Below are 25518 nucleotides of genomic sequence, written 5' to 3'. Positions count from 1 at the left end.
TATGGTGGTTAATTATGAAAGAAGCAGTAAATGGTTCCTGGATTATTCTGTGAGACAGATATCGTCCTTGTGACTAGATATCGTCCTTGTGATCAGATATCGTCCTTGTGATCAGATATCGGCCTTGTGATCAGATATCGGCCTTGTGATCTGGAACTGAAGCCTGCAATGTTTCAGCGATTTTTTCAGTCCAGTGATTTTTCAATATATTTCGCAAAATCTCTTTTTGAGGTGTTCTCTTTTTAAGATAATCTTGTGGATTTATCGTGTGGAAGAGAGCCAAAAGTTGTCTCTTTCTTTTGTCTGCCACTTTTACTCCCGCAGTCAAGGCCTCGCAGCTGCGTGGGATTTCTATCGTAAACTGTTATCTCGGTGGCTTCACACTAACGGCATACGTATGAACGAGCAGCTCAACCTGTCATGACGCGCGCACGCACGCACACACACACGCACACACACATACATGCACACACGTTCACACCTACACCACCACGTTGAAGCAATATCCGAATTTCACAGTACACTATAGCAACGACCTGCTTTCATTTGGTATACCCGAAGGTTAAGCATAGTTTCGTTTGAATTCACAATGCCTGTTAAATCAGTGTCCGGTCAAACAGTTCATACAATACTGACTACAGAATTTTGCCAAAAACTGAATTACAAAAAGTCTCCGAAGCAAATACATCCAAGAAAGCCCACACAAGACTAGAAAATGTGGCAAGTCTACGTTTCCACAGCTTCAGGAAACTAGAGTGAGTCTCAGAGGTCTTTTTCGTGATGTTTTATTTATTCATACTATGAACATTTTTCTGTAAAATATATTCATTTCAGAGACTAGTTGTTGGTCTAGATAACAACGTTCCCTAAGCTGTCATTCCTGATACCAGATAAATATAATCCGCCAGGGATTCGGTAAGAAACAAAAGGAAACCAAACCTCTTTAACCAGATACACTCTTTTAACCGTTTTACCCTCTCATCCGCAGGTCGGTCAAGACAGAGGACCTCGTATCTCCGCTAAAAATATATATTACAGATCTAAACAGTATAGTTCTTTCGCACCCTGTAACGTCAACCGGTGTGTCTGCACTGTTACCGAAGTGTTGACTGAACCAGAGGAGTTAAAGATACTGTCATCCCAGAATACGTTAAAGGACCACTCGATTAAATACACAAGTCTTCACACATCTGCAAACGATTAAACATTCAGCGCAAATACCCGGGTAAATGGTAAATACTTAAAAAGGCTGCGAAAACCTGAATAGGCGTGGTCGGCGGCGTTTCGTTGCGTGCTTACAAGTATTACCCTCCCGACACGTGCACTGGCACATGCCATTTTGCCCCTCCCCTCCTCCGTCGGTAAAACCCTCACATCAACAGAGACTGAACAAGTATAGGCTTCCAACTGACGGCCCTGAAATCATCTCCTGAGCCGAGGGCTAATTACTCCCTATGCCCAACAAACACGTCTATTATGACGCTCCCCTATTATTAGGTCATCAAAAAAGTAGCAGGCAATCGGGGTCCCCGAAAGACTCTGTGCACCATTTAGTCAATCTCTTTAATTCTAATTACTGACAGGCTTCTGCAAGGAGTATAGCGGTGAACCGGCTCGCTTAAATCGTTGTTTACATTCCCACAAAAATGTATAATGGCTGACAAAGGGTAAAGGTTAAGTTGTTTTTCTATCTCCATTCGTAAATTTGATCTGGTTTAATTGATCAAAATCTATAAGTCCAAATTCGAGTTTGAGTTTCAAAGGGCTAACGATCTTGTATCGGCTTACAGTACGTGTTGTAATGCTGGGCCACTTCGTCTGATCTCGGTTTCATGAAAGCAAATCTCGATACCGCGTTGTCTCGCGTGGTAGTGCGTGACTTACGACGGCCGCTTATGTTCCTGTAGAGGCCGCTTACATCCTCATGCACGTGCGGTGATTTACGTGCAGGCGGAAGTGCTTGAGGGGCAGCGATCTGAGAAGACGTGTTCATAACTGTATCACTCTCCCGATCGTGCGACAGACGTGTTACCTTATTATCGGGGTGACAGGGCGGAAGACGAACTACTCGCACGGGTCACGCGATCTAACGAATCTGAAATGTATCCTGCGAGACTGTGGACTCTTGGAGTGCGGAGACGTTACGCAGCCCGCACAGCGAGCGACACTTAAGTACCGGACCTATTGTTTGAAACTAATCAATAGAAATCCCTGCAGGCAGTGGGGCTTGTTCTGGTCGGCGATGTTAACCCTAAAACTGACCATGACAGCGACGCTATGTTAACCCTAAAGCTGATCATGACAGTTACTACGTTAACCCTGAAACTGAAGATGACAGTTACTGTGTTAACCCTGAAACCGAACATGACAGCGACGCTATGTTAACCCTAAAGCTGACCATGACAGAGTTGCTGTGTTAACCCTAAAACTGAACATGACAGTTACTATGTTAACACTAAAACTGAACATGACAGAGTTAGCGTGTTAACCCTATAACTGATCATGACAGATTTACTCCGATAACCCTAAAACAGGCCTGACAAGATTATAGATTCGATGTTGGAAGTAACTAGACCTGTTCTGGAACAAGACTGACACAGCTACGACCCGCTCACCAGTTTGATGAACCAAGCATTTCCTTCAGGACGCCAAAGAAAAAAACCATAGAATCCTATCGCCCCTAAGGGTGGCAGCTAACTATGATGAGACGTAATACCCCGAATCGTACCAGAGTAAAACAGTTGTTTCTTTCCGGACGTCTTTCGGGAGACAGAGAACTAGGCTCGCTTTGACCTTTCCTAACAACAGTGAAGTAAGTAGCCCAGTGGGCAAGCGTCCGCTCATCACGAACATTCTGGTGTCGCCTGCCATGATATTGCAGGAATATTACTAAATGCGGCGTAAAAGCCCACTCACTCATGCTATCTCCTGGGTTTATTCAGTAGCTGCTGTTCCGGAGTGCAGCCTCTCTGATTCCACTTGTCTCTCGCCTACACCCATGGCAACCCACGCGTAGCAAAACCACTGGTTTGATAAAGAGGAGACTTAATATTACCAATTATAAATATATCGATTAAAAATTATTTCCAGTAATTACGCTTCACATGTAACCAAACATAGCAATTTTGCTGATTTTCCGACCGGAAACTTTGTCCCGTCATTTAATACCCTGGTTCCCGGGTTTCATTCGGAACAAAGTGCGTCCAAATTTTATGGCTCCCATTTTATCATCCGTTTCCATGTTTGTCTAGTTTCCGACTAACAACCCTAAATGCACAACCCTCCCTTTGTCGCGGGACTGGCTGCGTGCTCGTGAAAAACGCGCGAATTGGCAGCGTTGGTAGTCGCGTGCGTGGCCCTGTACATGAGAGCCATCATTCGTGCCAGTCACAAAACAAAACCCATCCTCCGAGAATTCTGATAATAGGAATTTTTCCACAAGGGCGATTACGACCCAGGCTTACTCTCCAGGGGATATTTACGGTTGGGTTGCAAGACACGTCCGTCGACTCGTATAACTAGTATCAATGGTCGCTTATGTTCTTCCAAATTCCAATTACATCTCAACGTAAACGGCTATCAAAGGGGGGTAACTGCAGCATGGGCTGGTGAACCAGTGACGTCTGTTAACGACATATCGATCTCGAGAGCACACGCGCAATTCTCGTCTGCGCGAGACTTGGTCTGCGGGACCATAATTGTCACTCTTTTCATCATTATCCATGTTTAACTACCTCCCATATTTCTATGTAACGGCTCATATTCTAGACGAGCTATTTTAGCCCGTCTACCGACTAGTCATGAGTAAGAAAAGAAAATTATTATTACCATAGTCGCGATAACCTCTTGAAAGAAAGGACCCCGTAGTTGAAGAGTGTCCTGAAGAGATATTGAAAGGTACCGAGTTTATCAGGTCAGACGCGAGCATGTGCTATTTACCATTTCACCATAGAATACTATAATACCGACCTACAACACAGAGGAAATAAAGTGTTGTGGAGCCTTGGAATCTACAAAGTGGTTCCACCAGCTGACGACAAGTCTGAATTTCTTATACAACATTCAAAACTCTTTTTGTGGTAAACACCTCCGGATGGCTGTCTGTGTCACTAACCGCTATGGCAGAACTTATACCGATGACTGTCAGTAGTGGGTACATGTGTCATGTACCATTGTGTGTACATGTTTGATGTGTCATTGTGTGTACATGTGTGATGAACCATTGTGAGTGCATGTGTGATGGACCATTGTGTGTACCTGTGTGATGTACCATTGTGTCTACATGTGTGATGGACCATTGTGTGTGCATGCGTGATGTACCATTGTGTGTACATGTGTGATGGACCATTGTGTGTACATGTGTGTGCTGGACCATAGTGTGTGCATGTGTGATGTACCATTGTGTGTACATGTCTGCTGCACCATTTTGTGTACATGTGTGTGATGTACCATTGTGTGTACATGTGTGCGATGTACCATTGTGTGTACATGTGTGATTTATCGTTGTGTGTACATGTGTGACGTACCATAGTGTATGCATGAGTGATGTACCATTGCGTGTACGTGTGTGTGATGGACCATTGTGTGTACATGTGTGTGATGGACCATTGTGTGTAGATGTGTGATGTACCATTGTGTGATCATGTGTGATATACCATTGTGTGTACTTGTGTGATGTATGGTTGTATGTATATATGTGCTTTATCATTGCGTGTAAATGTGTGATTTATTTTTGTGTGTACGTATGAGATTAATATTGCGTGGGCATATATGTATTTCAACAGCCGATATATATTTATTTGTCGACAAGTGTAACTGGATCTTTGTTTACATATGAAACCAAATGGTGACCATAGCAAAAATTGTTAAGTGTACCAACATAACTGAACCGTAAAGGAAATACATACATGTAACTAGAATAGATACAGGAAGTGATGTTTTCGTCTGACATATCCTCGTGTTACAGTTTTTTAAAACATTCGTTATCGTTCAACTACACAATATATCATTAACTTCTTTTATTACAAATACAAGTCACCATTAAAGAATTTGCAATGTCTGTTTGACATAAGACCCGTCGATACTGTTCGAGTTGGCGCTACTCAAAAAACGTATGGCATTTGAAAACCTTGGTCCCAACGAAAATGGGGAAGATTCAAAAAACAAAAACATCAGACATGAACACAACAGATAGTTTATATAACAGACATTTTGGAAAACACCAAAAATTTACTGAGGGGCAAAGGAAAGCATACACACATGTTTAATGACGTACATGTTTAATGACGTACATGTTTAATGATATACATGTTTAATGACATACATGTTTGATGACATACATGGTTTAATGCTGTTAAATGAGTGGGTGAGTTTAGTTTTACACTACACTCCTCAATATTCCAGCTAAGTGGTGTCGGTTTGTAAATAATGGAGTCTGGACCAGATCATCCAGTGATCAATGAAATAAAACGGTTTTTCGATGGTGATGTTTCTCAAACGGCACCCTAGAGTTTAGTCCATTTTTCCTGCAGTCGTCTTCAGCGTGGAAATGTTTCCATAACATTGCCCACTTTTATATATTATGTTTTGTTAAACTCCAAGTTTTCGAGTATATTCTTCTTGTTACTGTCAGTTTGTCAGTACGAATAACACCACTAACAGATTATTATCCATATTTTCCACTTCCTGTTTTTCTGTGTATATGCAACATCAGGTGGAGTTTGGGGAAGATCAAGTGGTGTTGACTTTTCGTCAATATTAGCGACATTCAAGATTTAAGACGGTTTACGGTTGACACCAAGAATGGACACATTGTACCTGGCTATTGGGAGGGTCATTCAGTAATGACCCTTGTTGTGTTCACAGACTGACTGGCCATCAATGTTACGCTGTTGTTGTATGTGAAGAATGTTTTAACTGTGAACAATATTAATTACAAATCGACGTCGTAAAATAGCGCGGACTTTTTTCCATTCACTCATCATTGGATAAAGAGGGAACCAGTGTCCCATTACTTTTAGGCACCGCAATTACACCTACAGAGTTACGACCCTTGGGCACACCAGAATCCTACTCGAATCTCTACAAATCGGTAAACTTTGAGCATTAATTAGCATTCAACACATTCCATGTGTAGTCTATTTCAATCAATTTATGCATGAAGGTATACAGGCGGTTGGACATCTGGTGATGATCCAGCGCTGGGACGTCACGGACGATGTTGGTGGGTGGTGCCGTGATCGTTGTTCCGTGGCACCGACTGGCTCCTGATTATCTCCCTGGAAACAAATTTCAATTTATTTGTAAATTGAATTTCGTTGAAATTTAAGACCGTGAGACGAAAAATGCTATATATTATCGTATGGATATTTACAACAATAGGCAGCTGGATTCAATAACAATATTGACATAATCTGATTCAACATATGCTTCTGTGAATACAACATAAGAATAGAATCCTCAAATTTCATTTTCAAATTGAAATACTTAACTAGAACTAAACGGATTTCGGTAAAGTTGTAGGGCTTCGTTTCATTTCAGCTCCTAGTTATTGATGTTTACGTCAGATGACGATATACCAGATTGTGCCAGGAACTTTTCATAATACTTCAGATATAATACTTCAGATTTACTGCAAATGATTAAACACATGTTCACAAATATTTTTAAACGTTGTGGAATATGTCTCTTGCAGTGTTTGGTTTGCTTGTTGTTAAACTCTGCTGTTTTTTTTCTTGATAACACTTCTGTAAGTATGTTGTGTTATCACACACTGTAAGTATGTTGTGTTATCACACACTGTAAGTACGTTGTGTTATCACACACTGTAAGTACGTTGTGTTATCACACACTGTAAGTACGTTGTGTTATCACACACTGTAAGTACGTTGTGTTATCACACACTGTATGTTGTGTTATCACACACTGTAAGTACGTTGTGTTATCACACACTGTAAGTATGTTGTGTTATCACACACGCAAGGAAAGCATGTCACTCTTTGTAGTTACTGAAGGAAATTCATTCCTTCATTCATCTGAGCTTTTTGGAGGCGGTAAAGTGGTGGGAAATAATGGGATGCGGCGCCATGTGTACACCAAGTCAGCCAAACATGGTTTGTTGAAGACCAGTTCCAACCTAGATGTTCACAGGTCCAGCCTCACTGGTCCTCTGCTACTGAACTTCCTGATGATAATATGAAACTAAAGAAAACCAAGAAAAATTAAATGCAAAGCAAAAGAAAATATCACACGAATATCATCAGTATGCGATTTAGTCACATCAAACTGGGAAAAGTCAGAAAGCTACATCGTTTTCGTCTGTCATCCCTAGTGAGATTTAGCATAGCTTCTGACATGGAAAATTGTTACATAGGTCGCCCAACCAACTCACTATTGCAATACATGTCTCAATTACGGGGTGTAACTGTCAATTGTAGTAGAGTTGTAAAGTACCCGTTTTGTGGGCCTCACCAAAGTTGTAAGCGTTTACGATTTGGGGCTGCTCTCCAGGATGGCGTTCATATTTGTTTACAGCCGGACATCAAACTCTTCAAAGTAGGAACAAAGGTTGTACATTACTATTACCGTGCACATGGACATATATCGAACCAATTAAATCGTTTGAATGTATAAGGTTATAAAGAAACCTACTAAATTTGCTTGCATAGTGACATTACCAACAAAACCCCACACCTTTCATGTTTACAACCTATGATTATAAACATACATCGAAATAACGTCCCCTATCCTCCATCGAGGAGTTTACATATGCATTACCTTAGAAGAGCGAGAGACCACCTGTGAAGGCACAGTGCAACGTTAGGTTTGTGAATACAGTGTAAGTAACGGGAAACAATATGGTTTGAAAAGCACACGAAGACCTTTTACAAAGCAAAATGTCTTTCCACAAATATGTTACTAAATTCAGTGCTACAAAAGTAAAACACAATATATTTTACAACAGCTTGAACCTGGAAAATTGTGCAAGAAAGCTGTATGTTGTGTGGATCTAGTTCTTCAGCTATTGTTAATTTATTGAGTTGCCTTCAAGTGAAATGAACAATAACTACACACATTAAAGATTTATGTGCGCGAAAGGTTTCATTTTATTACATCACTGCCTTGTACCCACCATCTCCTTCCTTCACAATTCACAAAACAAATGTTCCCTTTCAATAACAAGGTTGATTTACATATAAGACAATACCAGACAGAATCATTAGTCACGTGACGTTTCACGCCACTGTGTATATGAGCGACAGATAATACAGGAAAACAATATCCAAACAAAAACAATATCGCCATATCTCATTCGTATTTGCTAAACAGACATAAAAAAGTCGTGAGAATGTCAACCCCTGCGTTAATATTCCCGTCACGCAAGAACCAAGAAACTGGAAGTTGATACAAAGGGGTGTGACAATGGTGAATTAACATCTGTTAGAGAGCTAGTGTTTCCCCTTAGCGTTATATATCCCTAAAATATACGGATGAGGCCAGTGTGTTGAACCCTTGAGGCACTATATCAATAGTGATGCGACTGGTAGACAATAGCCTGCTAATATTCTCGGTTTTATACCGGCCGTGTAGCCGGACAAATCTCAGAGACCCGACAACAAATATGTCAGAAACAGAGGACGGGAGAAGGTCAGCCTAAAAACCGGACGACGGGTGAAATTGAACACGTCTCACGGACAAATATATCAGTCCTCTGGTCCGATCCTGACTCTCCAGCGATCTAAATGTCCGGGGGAGATATCAAATCAGAGCCGAGACGTGAATCGTGGGAAATAGCTCCATTGTCAGCCATTTTGAGTTGTCTCGGAGACACGTGCAGATCCAGCACCTGCTGGGGTAATACATGCATGTTTCCAATACGTCGCCAGCAGCGTCGTTGTAGCTGACAGATCGCTGTGGGTACGGTGCTGACGACGTCGTGTGCTTTTGACACATTTCAAATAACATGGAGGATCCACGACCTGCCACAATCAAGTCTTGCGTTTCCGCTGTGAGGTGTCAAATGACGTCATTATTGCGTCATCACAATATGCGCACTGCAACTGGTCCCGATAAATCAAATGCTAACAATAGGATATAGGGATTTCCCATTGTGGCGACGTTTGAACTAATAACCGACGTCAGGCTGTTTGCGGAAGCTTGTAATTTACCTATTATTGCCTCGTTCAGTTCTGACGCGACGAACCTGCGATTGATGGATGGCCCTTGGTCAAGATATTACTGGCCGAGAGACTAATTTCTTTGTCACATGATCAGCTCGAGATCTGCGTTTCTCGATAATCCAAAGGCCTCCCCAACACTAACCCTGACACACCACAGCGAACCCTTATCCCTGTAATGAAAATACGAGTACGGCGATACTAAGCGATAATTCCTTGACACTACAGGATAAAATATCAGTAATTAGTATAAGAAAGCTTTACATAATTACATAAAGGCTAACTCGCAGAGGGAGGATCCTTCATTCAAATGTCAGCTATCAAAGCGTCTTTAACACAGCGGGGTCGAGTTTACACCAATCAAATGGTGTTCCAGTCGATCAAATCGAACAAAGCATTGATGATGACGACTGCACTGACACTATTGTCGGGACTTGTTGTTTAATAGCTTAAGCAGGCCCACCTACGAATTACTTGATCCGATCGACCGTGGCACAATACAGTTGCACCTCCTTCTAAGTGTGTTTGCTAAACACTTACGTGTGTTATTCTATGACGAGCTTCAAGCCGAGTTCACATCTATTTTTGACGAGGGAAAATGACGGGGGTTGTTTATTTTGATTTTGACACCTCTCCGTGGTTAATCAGGCATGTGGGAATCCTTAGTCTGAAAAAATGCTAATTTTCGAAAAATACCTTCTTCCGCAATGAGCATAAGACCGAAATAATTACTTTCTCTTTATGGAGTAAAGGTTTGACACTTCCTTTCCGATTGTAGGCGTAATGATTTCTGTGTCAACATTAGCCACAGTCGCTGTAATTGTAGAGACGAAAAGTCTCAGGAGAAAATATAAACATATATTCGTAAATCAGCGTTCTCTAAATGTTGATACTTTACAACTAACATTTAAATAATTAAATGATTAAGAAACATTTTAAACAATGGGTTCTCAATTTTCACAATACACAGAAAATCCATTGAAGATGCCGAAACAAAGGAATGGTTTTACTACTCATAAACATTATACATGCTATTTTGTATGTAAAGCAGTTTGTCCCTTGAGTATATGTTCGAGGAATATTAACGGTGGTCTTTGAGCAACTATAGTATCACATTTATCACTGAATCGCCGTGTGGAAAGGGCTTCCAGACATGCGTTTGGACAGTTCACCATATGCAGGTTCCACACTCTCAGAATGTTACTTTACAGAGACACCGTAGGTTCGTACGGTGAGTCACACAACCCTAACTGTGATAGATGTGTTAATGTGTTTATCATACCTGTGGGAGAATCGTGCTGTGGGATAGTTCACAGATTGGGGTTTGGTCATGGAAGGGTGCGGGTGTGGGTGTGGGTGCGGGTGTGGGTGTGGGTGCGGGTGTGGGAGTGGGTGGTGCTGAGGGTGAGAGAGTGAGGGTGTGGTGGAGGTGATGGTGGTGTCGTGTAAGCGTCATGGTGTCCTAGGAGGGATGGTCAACGTGATGCATGTTGTCGATAGTTGTTATTGCCGCCACAAAGGCGATGACGATTATGAGTTTTAAATACTGCACGATTATCCTACGAAGTAAACACGATGGACGCCTATAGTGAAAGTAACAATGTTAATTTAATGGAGAAATTCAGTAATTCAATATTCCTTCACTTAACTTCCCCACGATAAAGTAGGTAAGTTGTAACCACAGGTTATACACTAAAATAATTAAGTGTAATTGTTTTGTCTGTTTCCCACATTTACTGGTATCAATACAATACTAGTATATCAAACGTGTACAATCCCAATGTAAAGGCTGCTAGCCTGTCACTGGAGCTGACGACAACAAGACGAGTTGGTTATTCATTCAGGGCAATGTATGAAGTGTCCAGTGCGGATAATTGTCGTTGTAGTTCAGCCATTGCAGCAACAGTGTTGAGATCTTTAAGGCGTCTGTTACTGACACTGCACCAACTACCAAATCGATAATTGTCTACCAAAGTCCTCAAAATCTGTCCCTACTTCCGGAATCGCGAAAGTCTAATTTCCCCTCGGCAAGAAATGCCCGCTTGAAGGGTCGCCATGACAGTTGGACGGGGGTGCACCTGCGCGATGCTCCACTGTCAATTTTTCTCTTGCACGAAGTTCCCTTGAATTATTTATCCGCAAACCGATACTGTGTCCCGTCATCGGAGACTCATTATGACAAATTTGTAATTAGCTTTATCTTTAAATACAGGCTGTGAAAATCACAGTTACTAATGTTATAAAATAATGCTTAATCCTTTGATCGTTGCAATCCATATTTTATGAGTCGGGTGAAGCTTTTGGCCATGGATGTAGAACGTACAAGATGATTTGCTTGGTCCTGTTTAAATATTCACACTGATGAATTGGCATGCTCGTTCGTGTTTGTTCTGGTGTTATCAAGGGTCATCTAACCCATACAGCAAAACTTGTTTTCGGATTTGAATTTAAATTTTGATTATTTGATGGCAGATGATTCTCCACGAGTCAATGTTCATTTCACATTTAAACACAATGGGAATAGTTTAAAAAGTAAAGGCGAGACCCTTTCCACGTCCGTTTGAAATCTCAGCTAAAGCAGTTTCGACTGTATCGTAAACAGGTACTCGCCTAAAGATTACCATATCCTGTCCCTGTATGTCATACACAGGCGCAAAGGCTGCCAACTGTTCACCTGAACAAACTCAAATGAAAGTATCGTACAGTTTAAAATTGGGAACTCGAATAAACTCAGGTTTAGAAAAATTAAAATATGAACCAAACAAAGGGAAAATAACTGACATGGCCCTTTCAACTTGGAAACCTACCAACCATTCTATCAACTTAGAAACCTACCAGCCATCCTACCAGTTTGGAAACCTACCAGCCATCCTAAAAACATGGAAATCTCCCAACCATCCTATCAACTTGGAAACCTACCAACCATCCTATCAACTCGGAAACCTGCCAACCATCCTATCGACTTGGAAACCTGCCAACCATCCTATCAACTAGGAAACCTAAACACCAACTTGGAAAACTTGCCTCACTGGCCCCAGTCCTACCCTTTAACCACCACCACCCTTGTAAACATTAACACTGCTCCCACCCATCAACTTGGAAAACTGTCCCCACTGTGACACCCAAACACCCCACCCATCCTCATTCACAAAGTAGGAATTAAGGCGTGGAATCTTGGCGCAATATGCCGTTCAAAATTACTTTACTTTGCCTAGGCGACAGTGATTATTACACCAGCAAGTGTGTCATACCACTCATACGATACGAATGGGAAGTGTTGTATATACCGAGCGAGAGCTCACTTACTAGTGTAATATTTTCTTTATTACCAGTTTTATTCGTGTGCAGTTTAACACGGTAAAACAAGTATGTCACCAAAGCGAAGGGGCGCTGGCGTAGTCCAGTGGTTAAAGCGTCTGGTCTTCAAACCGATTCCCGGGTTCGATTTCCCACCAGTACAATGTGTGGAGTCCATCTCTTGCGTCCCCGCCATAATATTGCTAAAAGTTGTGTAAAACCATACTCACCCACAAAAGCAACAGTCCTAAACGACCATTAAAATAGATTAACATTGACGGTATGGTGACAGTGTACAAACTGCGATAGCAGATATCTACCCAGTTTGATGCAAACATTACCAGTCTCCAGACCACATGTCGCGAGGTGTCCATTTCAAAGTCCACGTGTGACACTCAGCTAATTATATTTCTGAAATGCTCAAATTGCACAGAAAGCTTGATCTGCGTCAGACAATGAATACAGTTATCTGGGAGAAAACATGCTCTCTCACCTGGCCCAGGTTGAGATTCACTCATCCAGTGGGTTAGTTTCATTAATAAGTATACTGTTGTATATTAACGGTAGATTTGAGTGACATGTTTGTGTAAAGCACGTGCGCGTACAAAAACAAGGTTTACAAGGTGACGAATAGATTGGCGCTAATTCTCTCCTCGAGTAACAACATCAGATAATTACTTGCGCTACATTATTTGAAGTATAACTTCATTGAGGGTCACTAAAGTGATCTACACATAAAAGAATGTAATTTACAACAGAATTTGACCAAAACGTTACAAACACCATGGGAACGTCAACAAGCTAAGCCAGCTAAAAACAGTATCAGACAAAAACACTACAAACCAACATCACGTTTTCGTCCATTGGTATATGCTTCATTTGGCTCCAAAATGTGGCATATCGCTGAGAGTATAGCAGTTAGGTAGATCTTTCAGAATAAACCATGTGGGATTTAAACATTAAATGTATGTAAATATGTTGTCTGTATAACCTTTTAAACATGAAGTGGAAACTGAAGTTTATAACTTCGACAATGTGTAGAGGACGTTGTATAAATACTTATAACATGTTTAACATGAAGTGGAAATTGACGCTTAGGCGTCCGTTCAGGCCATGACATCGTGGCTATACCATTCAGGATAAGATCGGAAACGGTAGGGGTGGGGTGTGTGGGGTGTGTGTGTGTGTGTTGGGGGTGGGGTGACAACCGTCCTCAATACATCATGATTACCATTCGCAGATGTGGGAAAACTGAGAATTATTCAGCATGTTTAGTTGAAGTACCATGACGACGGTAGTTGAATTACCATGACGACGGTAGTTGAATTACCATGACGACGGTGATTTATTGTTTGGCCTCCGTGAATAGTTCCAGTCATATTTTCACAAATGCTAGGAGTGTTAAGTTGTGAGTAAGATGCAAAAGAGAAGACTTATGACAAATTTCGTGAGGCTCAAGTGCGCCAGACAACACAGGTTAATATTAAGGCTTGATATATCGAATATTTCCCAGTGACCACACGGTATCCACCCACTGGTCACTCAGCCACCCACCCGCTGTTAGGAATGGTTTGATATCTTTATATTCACAGGATGAAAGTGTTTGAATGCTTGAAAACACACATGTTACTCCTAGCGTGAAAGTGTTCATCTTAATAACATGCGTAACTCATGACGTTTGATGACGCTCTGAAGCAAGCATGATTGTTTCTGGTTAGCTAAGAGAAGAGAACATCAGACGTATTTTCATTATCCACGAACGGCAAAATTCTCTGCCAGCACAGACTGAAGACAAACATAATTGACGTAGTCTGAAGAGAATACGGCAGATAGGATAGCTGAAATTGCGAAAACCTAGCGTACAGACATTAAACGTCTCGGACCTGTAGCCCCTCGCCGTCCTATAACCAATAGGACTGTAGTTTACAAGCGCCATACGACCCGTTCTCACTATATCATCTCGTTCATTACAGGCTAACTGTGTATATCACAAAATCTAGCCATTTCTTAATACGGGCCGGCATAAACTCGCCATGTCATAACCGATCGTAGTCTTACACGCGTGCAACGTGCAGAATTATCGTCCCTGGGGAGCTCTCTGGTCACTGAAGGAGAGAATTAACTGGCCTCGATCTGATGAGCGCGTGCCCCGGTTACACCAACTGCGCATGTCAGAGGGGGAAGGTGTAATGACACGAATTGGGTAAATGGATTCTGTCTCGGAGAGTTTCGACTAAGCGCCTGGGGAAATTTTAAATTACAATTTTTGTCAACTTATTGCGTGGCTCGAGTGTCGTAAAATTAACATCATGAAATATCGCTGAAAAATGTGTTTTGGCGTGTGAAAAAAGTTGAATTTAATTCCATTTTTAAACCTGTGAAATAAAGAATCCGTTTGAAAAAGTCGCACGCGATGCTGAAAGAGAGCGACACTGACACATTGAAACATTTTGAGGACTTGGTCGACGGAATGTTTGGACCTATAAGAAATTCAATCAAGTTCTTGTGAAATATAATGTCACGTTTTCACGTGGATTAAAAGGATAGATCGATGGTGTATTTAATAAATCTATATAGTCTCACGACTGGGGGTAATGTGGGGCGCCGACTGCCTCCGAGTGTTTCCGTCAGTTCTCGGGGGAACCAATACAATTATATGTGTGTTTACTCACTTCTTTGAAATTTTAAAGTGAAAATTGCTTTTACATGTTACGGTAACCCTGCTTCCTTTTTTATCACAGGTTTAGGTGAATGTGTTTTGAAAAGTTATTGCGAAATAATTAGTTTTGTAAGAATGCTGAAGTTAAGGTACAAAACTATTACCTTGCAAACAACCGCACAAAAACATGGATTGGCTTAAATATGTTATTGTTTTAGATTTCTGTCCCTTTTGTATTGGTTATGGGCTTTCCTTACTTGTTTGATTATAACTAAATGTTTGGAAAAAGATTACAGATGGATCTGTAATCCATTATACATTACATGAAGAAATTAATTGAAATTTTGTGTTTTCATCAAGGCCATAATTTGGACACTCGGTACATTTAACCTTAAAACTAACAAACAGTGTGTAACTGAGTCAAATACTGGAATGTAAAGTTTACAAAAATTATAAATGAAGCAATTTTATTTTATTTCAGGTGATTTGTGTAAGAAGCTTATAGTATAGTAGTAAAGAGCAAAGAGCACGTAAAACATACGCCATGATTAATACACTAATGTTTAAGAAATCTAATTATAGCATCCCCTGTCTTCAACATTGAAAAAGACTCTTTCATCTTACTTTTTTATTGTTGTAATCTATATTATTAATATTGTAAATATACAAATAATCAAGTGCTCCTCTTGGAAACTATACATGCGCCTTGGTCCATAACTGGATCCGTTAGGGGCACCAAAGTTATTTATACTCGAGTAACCACCAACACCATGATCTACTGTTGTTTACCACCAACACCATGATCTACTGTTGTTTACCACCAACACCATGATCTACTGTTGTTTACCACCAACACCATGATCTACTGTTGTTTACCACCAACACCATGATCTACTGTTGTTTACCACCAACACCATGATCTACTGTTGTTTACCACCAACACCATGATCTACTGTTGTTTACTAAACACCCGCCAACTAATCTATCAGACGTAATTGTAAAGTGTATCTACCACCCCCACACAAGGTTCTACAGCATCCAACAAGCTCCAAATCCTCACTACAACACTGAAGGTCACAAAAAGAAATTCCTTCTGTGGTTCTGGAACACTTTGGGTAATCAATATCGCAGAATTTTGCAGAGTATTTAGAAACAGAAAATTTTTCCAGATGTTATGTGCATAGATAAATTATATCATTCCGCAACAGATTTTAAAAATTAGTTATTTGATATTAGATTAGGCTGTAGCGATTCAAACGCACGAGTGTAAGTCATTTAGCCATGATAATCCTACATGCAATTGTGAATATCACAACAAATACAGGCTATATATGTATTCCAATGTTTGAATTATTCCGATATTAGATCAACGTGTTATAGGTTTACGTTAAGGACTTTAAACTACACACTGTGTTGTCTGAAGCTATTATTCTGTACCGTGCCATGAATAATGATCTGAACATAACCTTCTTACACTCACAAAAAATGATGTTACAATGTTAAACCTACGACTATGGTTTATTCGATTACATATCATATATTTTTTCCTTATCTTCAGGATTCAAGTGTTTGTTTTATGACTGTGCTTTTGTCAGGGCAAGGTACATCAATCGCATTTCATTCTGATATAAAATGATATCATTCTGATAATAACAGAATGCACCAAACATTTTAACAGTAAAATAATTCCTTTCATACACACGAAAGCAAGCATTTAAAAGTCAGTAACAAGTAATAAAAATGTAAGCATCAAACTGATTATTTGAAATTTAATATGTCTGCAGATATGGATGTTTGTTTGATGGTTTTATAGACAGTTACATGTAAAGCCATACAAAGAAATGTAAACTGATATCATTGCGATTGTGACACAGATACATCTATCGTAACGACGAGTATTAACCTGATGTTGTATTAGTAGTTGTCGGGAAAATACACTATGGTAAAACAGTATCATGTTTAGTTTTCATTAGTCATTTAGTCCGTACATTAGTAGCTGCACGTGTTACACGCTGTAAAAACAGTGGAAATCGTGGTGCTGGTGTCGAGCCATTAGTATCAGGTGTTGGCCCTTTGTCTGTCACACAATAGGTTCGTTCGTTTACAACCAAAATATACATATTTTATCTGCATTAAGACTTTTTGATATTCTACACTATCGACGCATGCAGGTGTTCAGGTAACGCCAGTTCTGTATGCTGAAACAGTGCACGACTATATTAATCAACTATTTGTCTTTAAAAGAGAAAAATGGTAATTCCGATAAAATATGGATCCCTAAAGCAGTGGTGGTATTAAGAAAAATCATTATCAGATAGTACACTGGGCGTTAAAAGTCGATAAATTAAGACTAAAAATTCATTAAGTGAGTTAAGATAATATTTTGGACATAATCTGATTGAAGCATATGAGTTACGGCCCTCTGATGACAATCACGTGACCTTGTCCGGGTCACATGACGATGTTTAGCGATTTTGACGGGCACACGTCACATGATAACACTCAACGCAAACTTATGGTTGGTGATAAACTCTCTTTGACTCGATAAGAACGCGGATATTCCGAGTCGCGTGTCTGAATTTACATAATTTCCTAATATCAGCATTTAAAGAATTTATCGGAGAGTGTTGAATTAAAGTCGATCAATTGGCGGTATATTAGCATATTTAATAATGGGTCCGTGGTAACGTTTATGATTATTTTTTCGCTCAAATTGCTCCTTTTCGCGGAACGATTGTAACAGTGCTGACCTAACACAAACACTGTAATAAAAAAACTACATTGCAATAGAAATATATAAGAGGGGGCAGAGCCACACTACTGAGTGTCCGTATTCACAACCAGCCGATAAAGAAGCAAAATTGGTATCTGAACCGGCATCCTAGGTAACATCCTTGGTAGCTTCTTTCATAGTAGCATTGTCCTCACGACCAAAATAAACAAAGAAATAAACAAAGAATTATACAAAGCCTTTCTGGATACCACCACTTGTACGCACAGATTTTGATCTCTGCTCGATCTCAGAACGCTATTATTAATTTAATATCGGCCTGTCAACGAATGGTCTTAAATCTCCCCACAAACTCGCCCCCAAATCTCTTGTCAAAGACCTACATGAAGCATTTTCTCTGTTCCTATTGTCGTAAATGTCATTTAACCATTTTCAATAATTCCGGTCTTCTTTTAGTTTTTATGTACTGTTCTGTTCGGGCAGACCCCTAAACAACACGGAATAGACTGACAATTTTGATGTTTTATACTCGGTGACTTGGCAGCGTGCGCGTCTTCCTACCTGAAATCCGAAATGCGCCAAAATATGGATTATTTGCTGAGTCATATCTGAGATAATGATGACTTTCAATAAGAAACAAATACAAAAGTTTGAAAATTGCTATAAAAGGAGAGACAACGTCCGATGTTGATCCAGCCTCCTGCATAGATGTCTCTGTTGTACAAGTCATTCAGTTTCTTTCACGTCATTATAACCGGTGTTCTCAGTTTCCACTGTTAAAATATGTCTCCTAACAGTTTCATACAAGTACTGGCACCAAGAGGAAGTTTGTTGCTCACACCTGAAGAATTAATTGGTTTCAACTTCAAAACTATCATCGTTGCACAAATCTGAGATATCAGTTACCGTTCAGGTGAAGTCGTGATATAACCCCTTCTGTCAAGGTTGCAAAAGTCTAGGTTCGAGTCCACACCAGTCCAGGAAACTTAATGTCGCACTTACCAACATTTGCAGAAACCGAAATATTTTTGCTTCTAGTATAAAAAATGTCGTTATTCAAATAGATAATATGTCTAGACATATAGTCATTTACAAGTTGATCTAAAGATAGTCTGGAGGTTGATTTTATAATGAATATCCTGAATGTTGAATGTCGAGTTATCCATCGAGTTACGTGTTCGGCATAACGGATGTTCTGTTTCTGCCTGCATCAAGTTACAACAAACTGGGATACAGTTTGCATCGATTTCAGCGAGTCAGATATTATTCTCTAATAATGGTTATTAACATAATTGGCCCGGTGTATCGCGAATGTCGATTGTGATGAATTTATTCTATGGATCTCCCAAATATCGCTACAAAGGAAATACTTTTAAAACAGTTTGAATCACAAGTACGGCTCCAACATATGGCCAAATAAACACGAAGCAAGTCATCTCATACTCTATACTACCCAACAAAAGAAGCCTTATTATTTCTTGTTAAATAATCTCACATTCCTCTTTTGATTAGAAACAGGAAAAACATGTGGTGCCCTTTATTGCTTTGAAACTATCAATATAATTATTGAAAACTGTTTTTAATCCAGCAAGATTGTAGTGTTCTGTTTTTGTGGCAGAGAGGCCCTGTTCGTTTAACGGTAACAGACCTGCGCGCCCAGAGTCAACTGTGAGCTCCGCATGGGACACACTCGCTTACCACATTGCAGCCGATCAATAACGGGTGGTTCCAGTGAAATCTTGTGCACACAGTGTTTGCAAACTGTTTTGTTACAAGAAATCTCTCACTGGGGCTTTTACAGCATGCTTGATCCGAACTGAGTTGAGTGCGATTGAGCTGAGGAGAAATCGGAAGACTTTACGCCAAACACGTGGCGTGCGTTGTCAATCACTGCTCTCAAAGACAATAGGCTTTATTTGAATATCTTGTATATCAGCGCGTCTCGAACGGCCATGTCTCTCGGGGAGCGCCGATAACAAGTTCCCCTCGCCCACCAGATGTGCTGGGGGGTTATCTGCTTACTGGTAAAACTGGAGTTCAACTCCCTTCATCTAAAACACCTCATCGATCGAACGGGTAAACAGTCAGGCCTTAAAGCCAGTGTTATGAATTTCATTCATGTTGAAAATGCATTAATTACCACGCGTGACTGGCCTGCGACAGATACCTCGTTCCTGAAGTCTATTAGGCAGTCCAGTAATGACAAACCGATTGGGCCACGGGTATTTTAATCGATGTACGCTGTTCGGCTCTGTGCAGTTCGTCTGTGCTGCCGGACGTCGAGTAATGACTCTTTGGACAGAGATCTCTCTTAGTTTTGTGAGTGAGAATTAAAGAGTTAGGGACTGCTAGTGATAGAGAAGACCTCGTCAATCCCACACAGGTAGACCCGGTCCTCATAATTTCCAATGCCAAATTTTCTTCCAAACACCAATCGGACTAAATTAAGAGGACTATTGTTCCTCAGCAGCAATTAACATTAATCTCTGTACGACATAGAAGCAGGTGCGCTTTGCTAGAGCATCACAGCGTGTCGATCAAATATATACCGCCATGTTATAATTAGCCCAAATTACATGTATAATGTACTTCATATCTTAATTGTGTCGGGAGATAGCACCACCCACTGTGGGCATTATAAACGAGCTATAGCGGCTTTATCTGGCGTCTTGTGATACATCGTCCCCCACAGAGTGGGACTTCTAATGACACGAACACGTGGAGCAGTACCAACATACAAGATACAGCCGCTCCCGATAGCATCACCTCAGTTGATAGTTGACGGGTGGTTTATGAAATCTCGTAAGCAGCTGATTTGTGCATTTTGGCCTCGCGAGAAATGGCGAGATTTAATCTGTTAACGCAGTTGCACCCTAACTGTGTAAGAAACATCCAGGCTGAAGATAGAGGGCGGAAGGACGGTAGTCGTGGCGCTTGCTCACATGCTGACAATGTCGGATTCTTTAGAAACGGAAATGGTACTTTAAATTCTAATGGCTATGCTTTCCGATAGAAAGTCGACCTTTGTATTATTTTATGCTCATTGGAAAATATCTCCCACTTATATCAACGACATTCTCCCTGACAACAATTGGTTCATGCAACAGTCATTACACCGGATGTTTGTGAGACGTGGAGACGTTGTTCTTGGTGTAAGCCGTCCCTGATGAAGTTGCTGTTCCAGAGTGAGTGAGGGAGGAAAGGAGGGACGTTGTATTCTACAACAGTTCAGCACTATAACGGCTGGGGAGACCAGATATAGGATATTATATACATGGGGGGTGATCAAACCCGGTTGACGAGGAATACTTTAACCACCAGGTGTGTGTGGGGCATGGCATTTCGCGGCGCGTTGCTATAATTCACCAATATAAGAATGGGAGCACAATTTATTGGCTGCATGCCCGTTTAAATAAACGCGATTATAACAGTTCTAACACAAGTGGTCAAACTGCTTCCACTACACACAATACATTACGTCAAGGCCAGCAACTAACCAGTCTCAGGTACAGTATCTCCACAAAACCGGGTGTCCCCGTAGTCATGTTGCTAGGGCATAAAAACCACCATGAGGCACGACCTGAAAGGGGTGAGGATGAAAGATATTTCAGTTGAATAGTTTCTTCAGAAATATAATTATTACTTTCTTTGTGGTGAAGAATGCAAACTAATTTGTATTCAGGAAAATTAACACTTTGTTTGATGTGCTTAGTTGATGAATAGTTTGTTGGAAAAAAGCTGAAAAAATAGATTTTTCAATGAATATTTTTCTTCGGGAAACAGATGTGATGTCAGTAAGTACCATATAGGATGTAGATATTTACCCAATGTGTTAATTACACGTAATCACTTTAACGAACTGTACAGATCTTATCGTCATCGAAACATTTCAGAAAAATGGAAAATACAGTGATTAATATAAAAAGATATAATCAGAAATATATGTAAGCCTTTTAATAAGCAGCTGTGCGTGCACGCATAATTATATCAGTGATGTTTAATTAAATAACAAATGCGTTTTTCATATGATATGGTGGAGTTACTGGGGAAATTCATCCATATATACAAATACTAATCATACAAATACTACCGTAAGCGTTGAAATCTGACCGGATCGTTACATCGCGTATTTACTGCCTGTGTCCTATCATTCCAGCCCGACGGCCTGTTTGTTTATACTTAACTTGCCATACAGTCTAGAAAATGTGGCAAGTCTAGATTTCCAAGCTTCAGGAGAAAGTCCCAGGGTTCCTTTTCATTATATCATACGCTTTTACTATGAAGCTGTTTCTGTAAAACATGTTCATTTCAGAGACTAGTTGTTAGCTCATACTATCAACCACTAGATTACAATTCCATTTCCAGTTTGCGTCACACAATTGTGATATGGCTGACTTTATTCTTATGAATATGAAAGATACAAGTTACTTCATGGATTACAAATTCTTGTTTATTGCGTTAAGGGACGTTTCGATGAAGATTCTTATATGGCCATCATAAATACAAGCCGTCAGTACAAGACAATATAAAGACAGTCCCAGACAATACAGCCCCGGTTATCCAGGAAAGGCAAAAATGAGTGAAAATTATGTGAATTAATAATGGAAATTATTTAAGACACGAAAATGGAAAACATTAACTAATTGCCTCTACATAAACAATTTTAAAAGTAAAGTTATAAAGTAAAGAAATGTTTGAATTCAAGCGAAAGGACCGTTTTATTGAGAAAATATGTAAACATAAAAGAAAGAATTTCACAAAATTCACATGGCACGTTAATTTGTGTTTGAAGGAGTCGGGAATTCATATCACACAAAACAACGTGGTTGGTGTTTCGGAGTACAGTAGAAGGCTTGCCTTGTCAAACGAGAGCTATTTCGGTTCCTGCAACGTGGCACTGATAACAATCTGCAAGGCTATCTTATCACTGAGGAAATTTGAAAAGTAAACATTCTTAGTATGGGGTCATTGTCTTGTGTGCAAGATACGTCGTGTACCAACCGCGAACAAAATTAATGTTGGCCGCTCTGTGGATGAGATTTCTCTCGTAGCTGCCCCAACTGTTGGTTACATAATGATAATACGATATGGTTCGTTGTACTATCATTTTACCCGTCAGAAACAAACCAAATCTCATTTCGCTTCGGACTTACAAAGAAAGCGGAAATCGTTCAGTAATTGGAAAATGGCGGGAAGGGTAACCCAGCCCGCTGTTATCATGCTGAGCGGTGACATGAGACTGGGCGATAGTTTCGAATTCTTATTTTCCCCGCGCCATGGGTATTCAGTCTCCCAAGCTCTGACACTCGTGAGGGGGAGAAAACGTCGGGGGGAGGAGGGAGTGGGAAGGGCGATGTCCAGTGCCCACTTCCAGGTGTCGGGTGTCCGGGTTACCAATGCTATGGGTGACGTCAGCAAGCCTCCGAACACCGTGATGGTCGCAAGACAAACTGAGTAATTCGGGTTGTTGGAACACTCCCGTCCTTGTAGTCAGTGTCATTCTCGGAGTTTGACTTGTGATAATTCTTTGGGAGAAATTTGATTTACCAAATTAAGTCTATCGCAAATACAGATTCATGGAAAAAATGGTTCGAAGGGAAAGAGAATGACAACTTCTTAAAAAACTCATTTCCTCTCAGTCCAGCCCTTATGTAACATTATAGTCCTAGATGAAACTTGTCTAGACTTCCCCAACTTCCGAATCCCCATCAATTTGGGCTCAGTTACATCTTTCGACATCACAAGATCCAGCCCTCCTATCTTCCATGCACACTATCGCAAAAGGACAAATACACAATATGTACCACTCTCGTGTTTGTTAGAATGATAACATATGCAAACTTGATCTCATCACTATATGGCCGTCTTGACGTAAAGCCCAAGTCCACTCCTTGCATCAAATAACGCTGGATCACACACACTGCCCCCCCCCCCCCCCCCCCCCCCCACCGGCCGATCACCCCCTACCCTTCCCTCACAACTCTTCCTCTTTGCAATAGGAAATCACGCCTAGGATAGAAGCCCCCTTTTGTTAATGTTTAGTTACGTATAATTATATTTTGAATATCTGCTTTTCTTCTAGTCTATATTTATAGACATGCCAGCATTGTTTCCTGCTGTCTACTCTCCAAACTCACTCACTTTCAATAAGGAAGTTAAGGAAGTACCTATTCCACGAGGACTATCAAAATTATTATATAGACTCTTTAGTGTCTAATAATTGGCAAGGCCAATAATCAACATCAGCGTTTACTGTATATGGCTTTATTTGCTTTGGGGACCCGTGAATATTCGGGTTAGAATAGGTCTTAAGGAACCCATGCTTGCCACAACAGGCGATTGTGCTTGTCGTAAGCGAAGCGAAGGTTTCCTTAAGGCTGATGTCATGAATTTGTTTCATCATACCTGATTAAGGGGAGATATTTCGATTGCTGATTTTAAATTGGTGTCTGTATTTACAGAAAACAGAATTTGAATACACTGGCCATGGGAAAAAAAAAAAAAAAGAAATTTGGCTTGCACAAATGTGGGCATCACAGTTGACCAGGGCATCATGATATATCCCCGAAATATCCGTATGATATCCCGACAAAGAGAGGGCACTGCCTGTATGATGTTGTATACCGAACATATTTCATGGAGATATCATGGCGATATTCCAACGAGTTGGAAATACGGGTGGATCCGACGTCTGTCAGAGATCCTGCGCGTGCGCTGTATAATGCTGGTACAGGGCCCTGAATCCAACAGTCATACCTGTAGTACATTTGAAGGTAACAATCATTGTTTATTCCCGACAGAGAGAGACTCGGTGTTTGTTACAGTGAATGATCCATCGTCAGATAGAGAGGTTTAAAATGAACGGCGTCTCGTAGAGGAAATGAGGTATTCCTGAAGGCGATGGCGATAAGAATGAGACAAAACATAACATTTGCCGTCTCGTCCTGTCCCCAATTAGTTTCCTTGTTTCCAATCCTCCTCTAGTGGATGATGTTAAAACCGTCAATTCCGGTGTCTGAGCAACCAAATACAAAGTCACAAAATATAAATTTGCCGGCACATCTACGTTTTAGTCGGAAATCGAACCAGCCGGTCCTCAGCCGTGCCAGGCTCCGTACTTTCAGGTCCGAATCCTATCCCCATTTATTTTCCTTGCGTCTATACTCTACTGTCACTATCATCACTTCCGTTTTTCGGTTCAACTAAATGCAACGTCACATAACAGAAATCCCGGGACGTTAACCAACTCTCTCAACCGGTAACACGGATATACAACACATGTAACTCTGTATTCAGTTAACATTTAACAAGCACTATTATATTCGTTCCAATGACACCATGCAAGAATGGCGATTCTCTTCGTCAAACAACAAGCACGCCCGACCAGCTCTCGACCGGTGCGTACCTGATCTCTTCACCCTAAAATCTTATCCGACTTGTAAATTGGTCCAGATAACAACCCGCACGCATGTACCCTGTGAATTTTGTCTCGCTTCGGTAAAAGCGGTACGTGATCCTACCATCAAAGGAATAAGAGGAACAGGTAATCCACAAGGAATTAGCTAATCCCACTTCAAATAACGCCGCGTGTCCAAGATTAGGTCAGCAAACTCTCGCTGACCAACACGAAAGTCCCCCGTCTCTTCGACCGTAAG

General features: G+C 40.7%; 1 long non-coding RNA gene across 1 annotated transcript; it reads right to left on the bottom strand.

Annotated features, from left to right (window-relative positions):
- Positions 1–5180: 5180 nt before the first annotated feature.
- LOC137285382 (uncharacterized) lies at positions 5181–21443 on the bottom strand. Its single transcript, XR_010956974.1, has 2 exons — positions 21361–21443; positions 5181–6278 (listed from the first exon to the last, which is right to left on the bottom strand). It is a non-coding gene; the product is annotated as an uncharacterized lncRNA (long non-coding RNA).
- Positions 21444–25518: the final 4075 nt, after the last annotated feature.

This window comes from Haliotis asinina, chromosome 1 (assembly GCF_037392515.1).
Source record: "Haliotis asinina isolate JCU_RB_2024 chromosome 1, JCU_Hal_asi_v2, whole genome shotgun sequence".
Classification (NCBI taxonomy): Eukaryota; Metazoa; Mollusca; class Gastropoda; order Lepetellida; family Haliotidae; genus Haliotis; species Haliotis asinina.
Note: the sequence above shows the minus strand (reverse complement) of the source record. Positions and strands in the feature narration are given on the sequence as shown.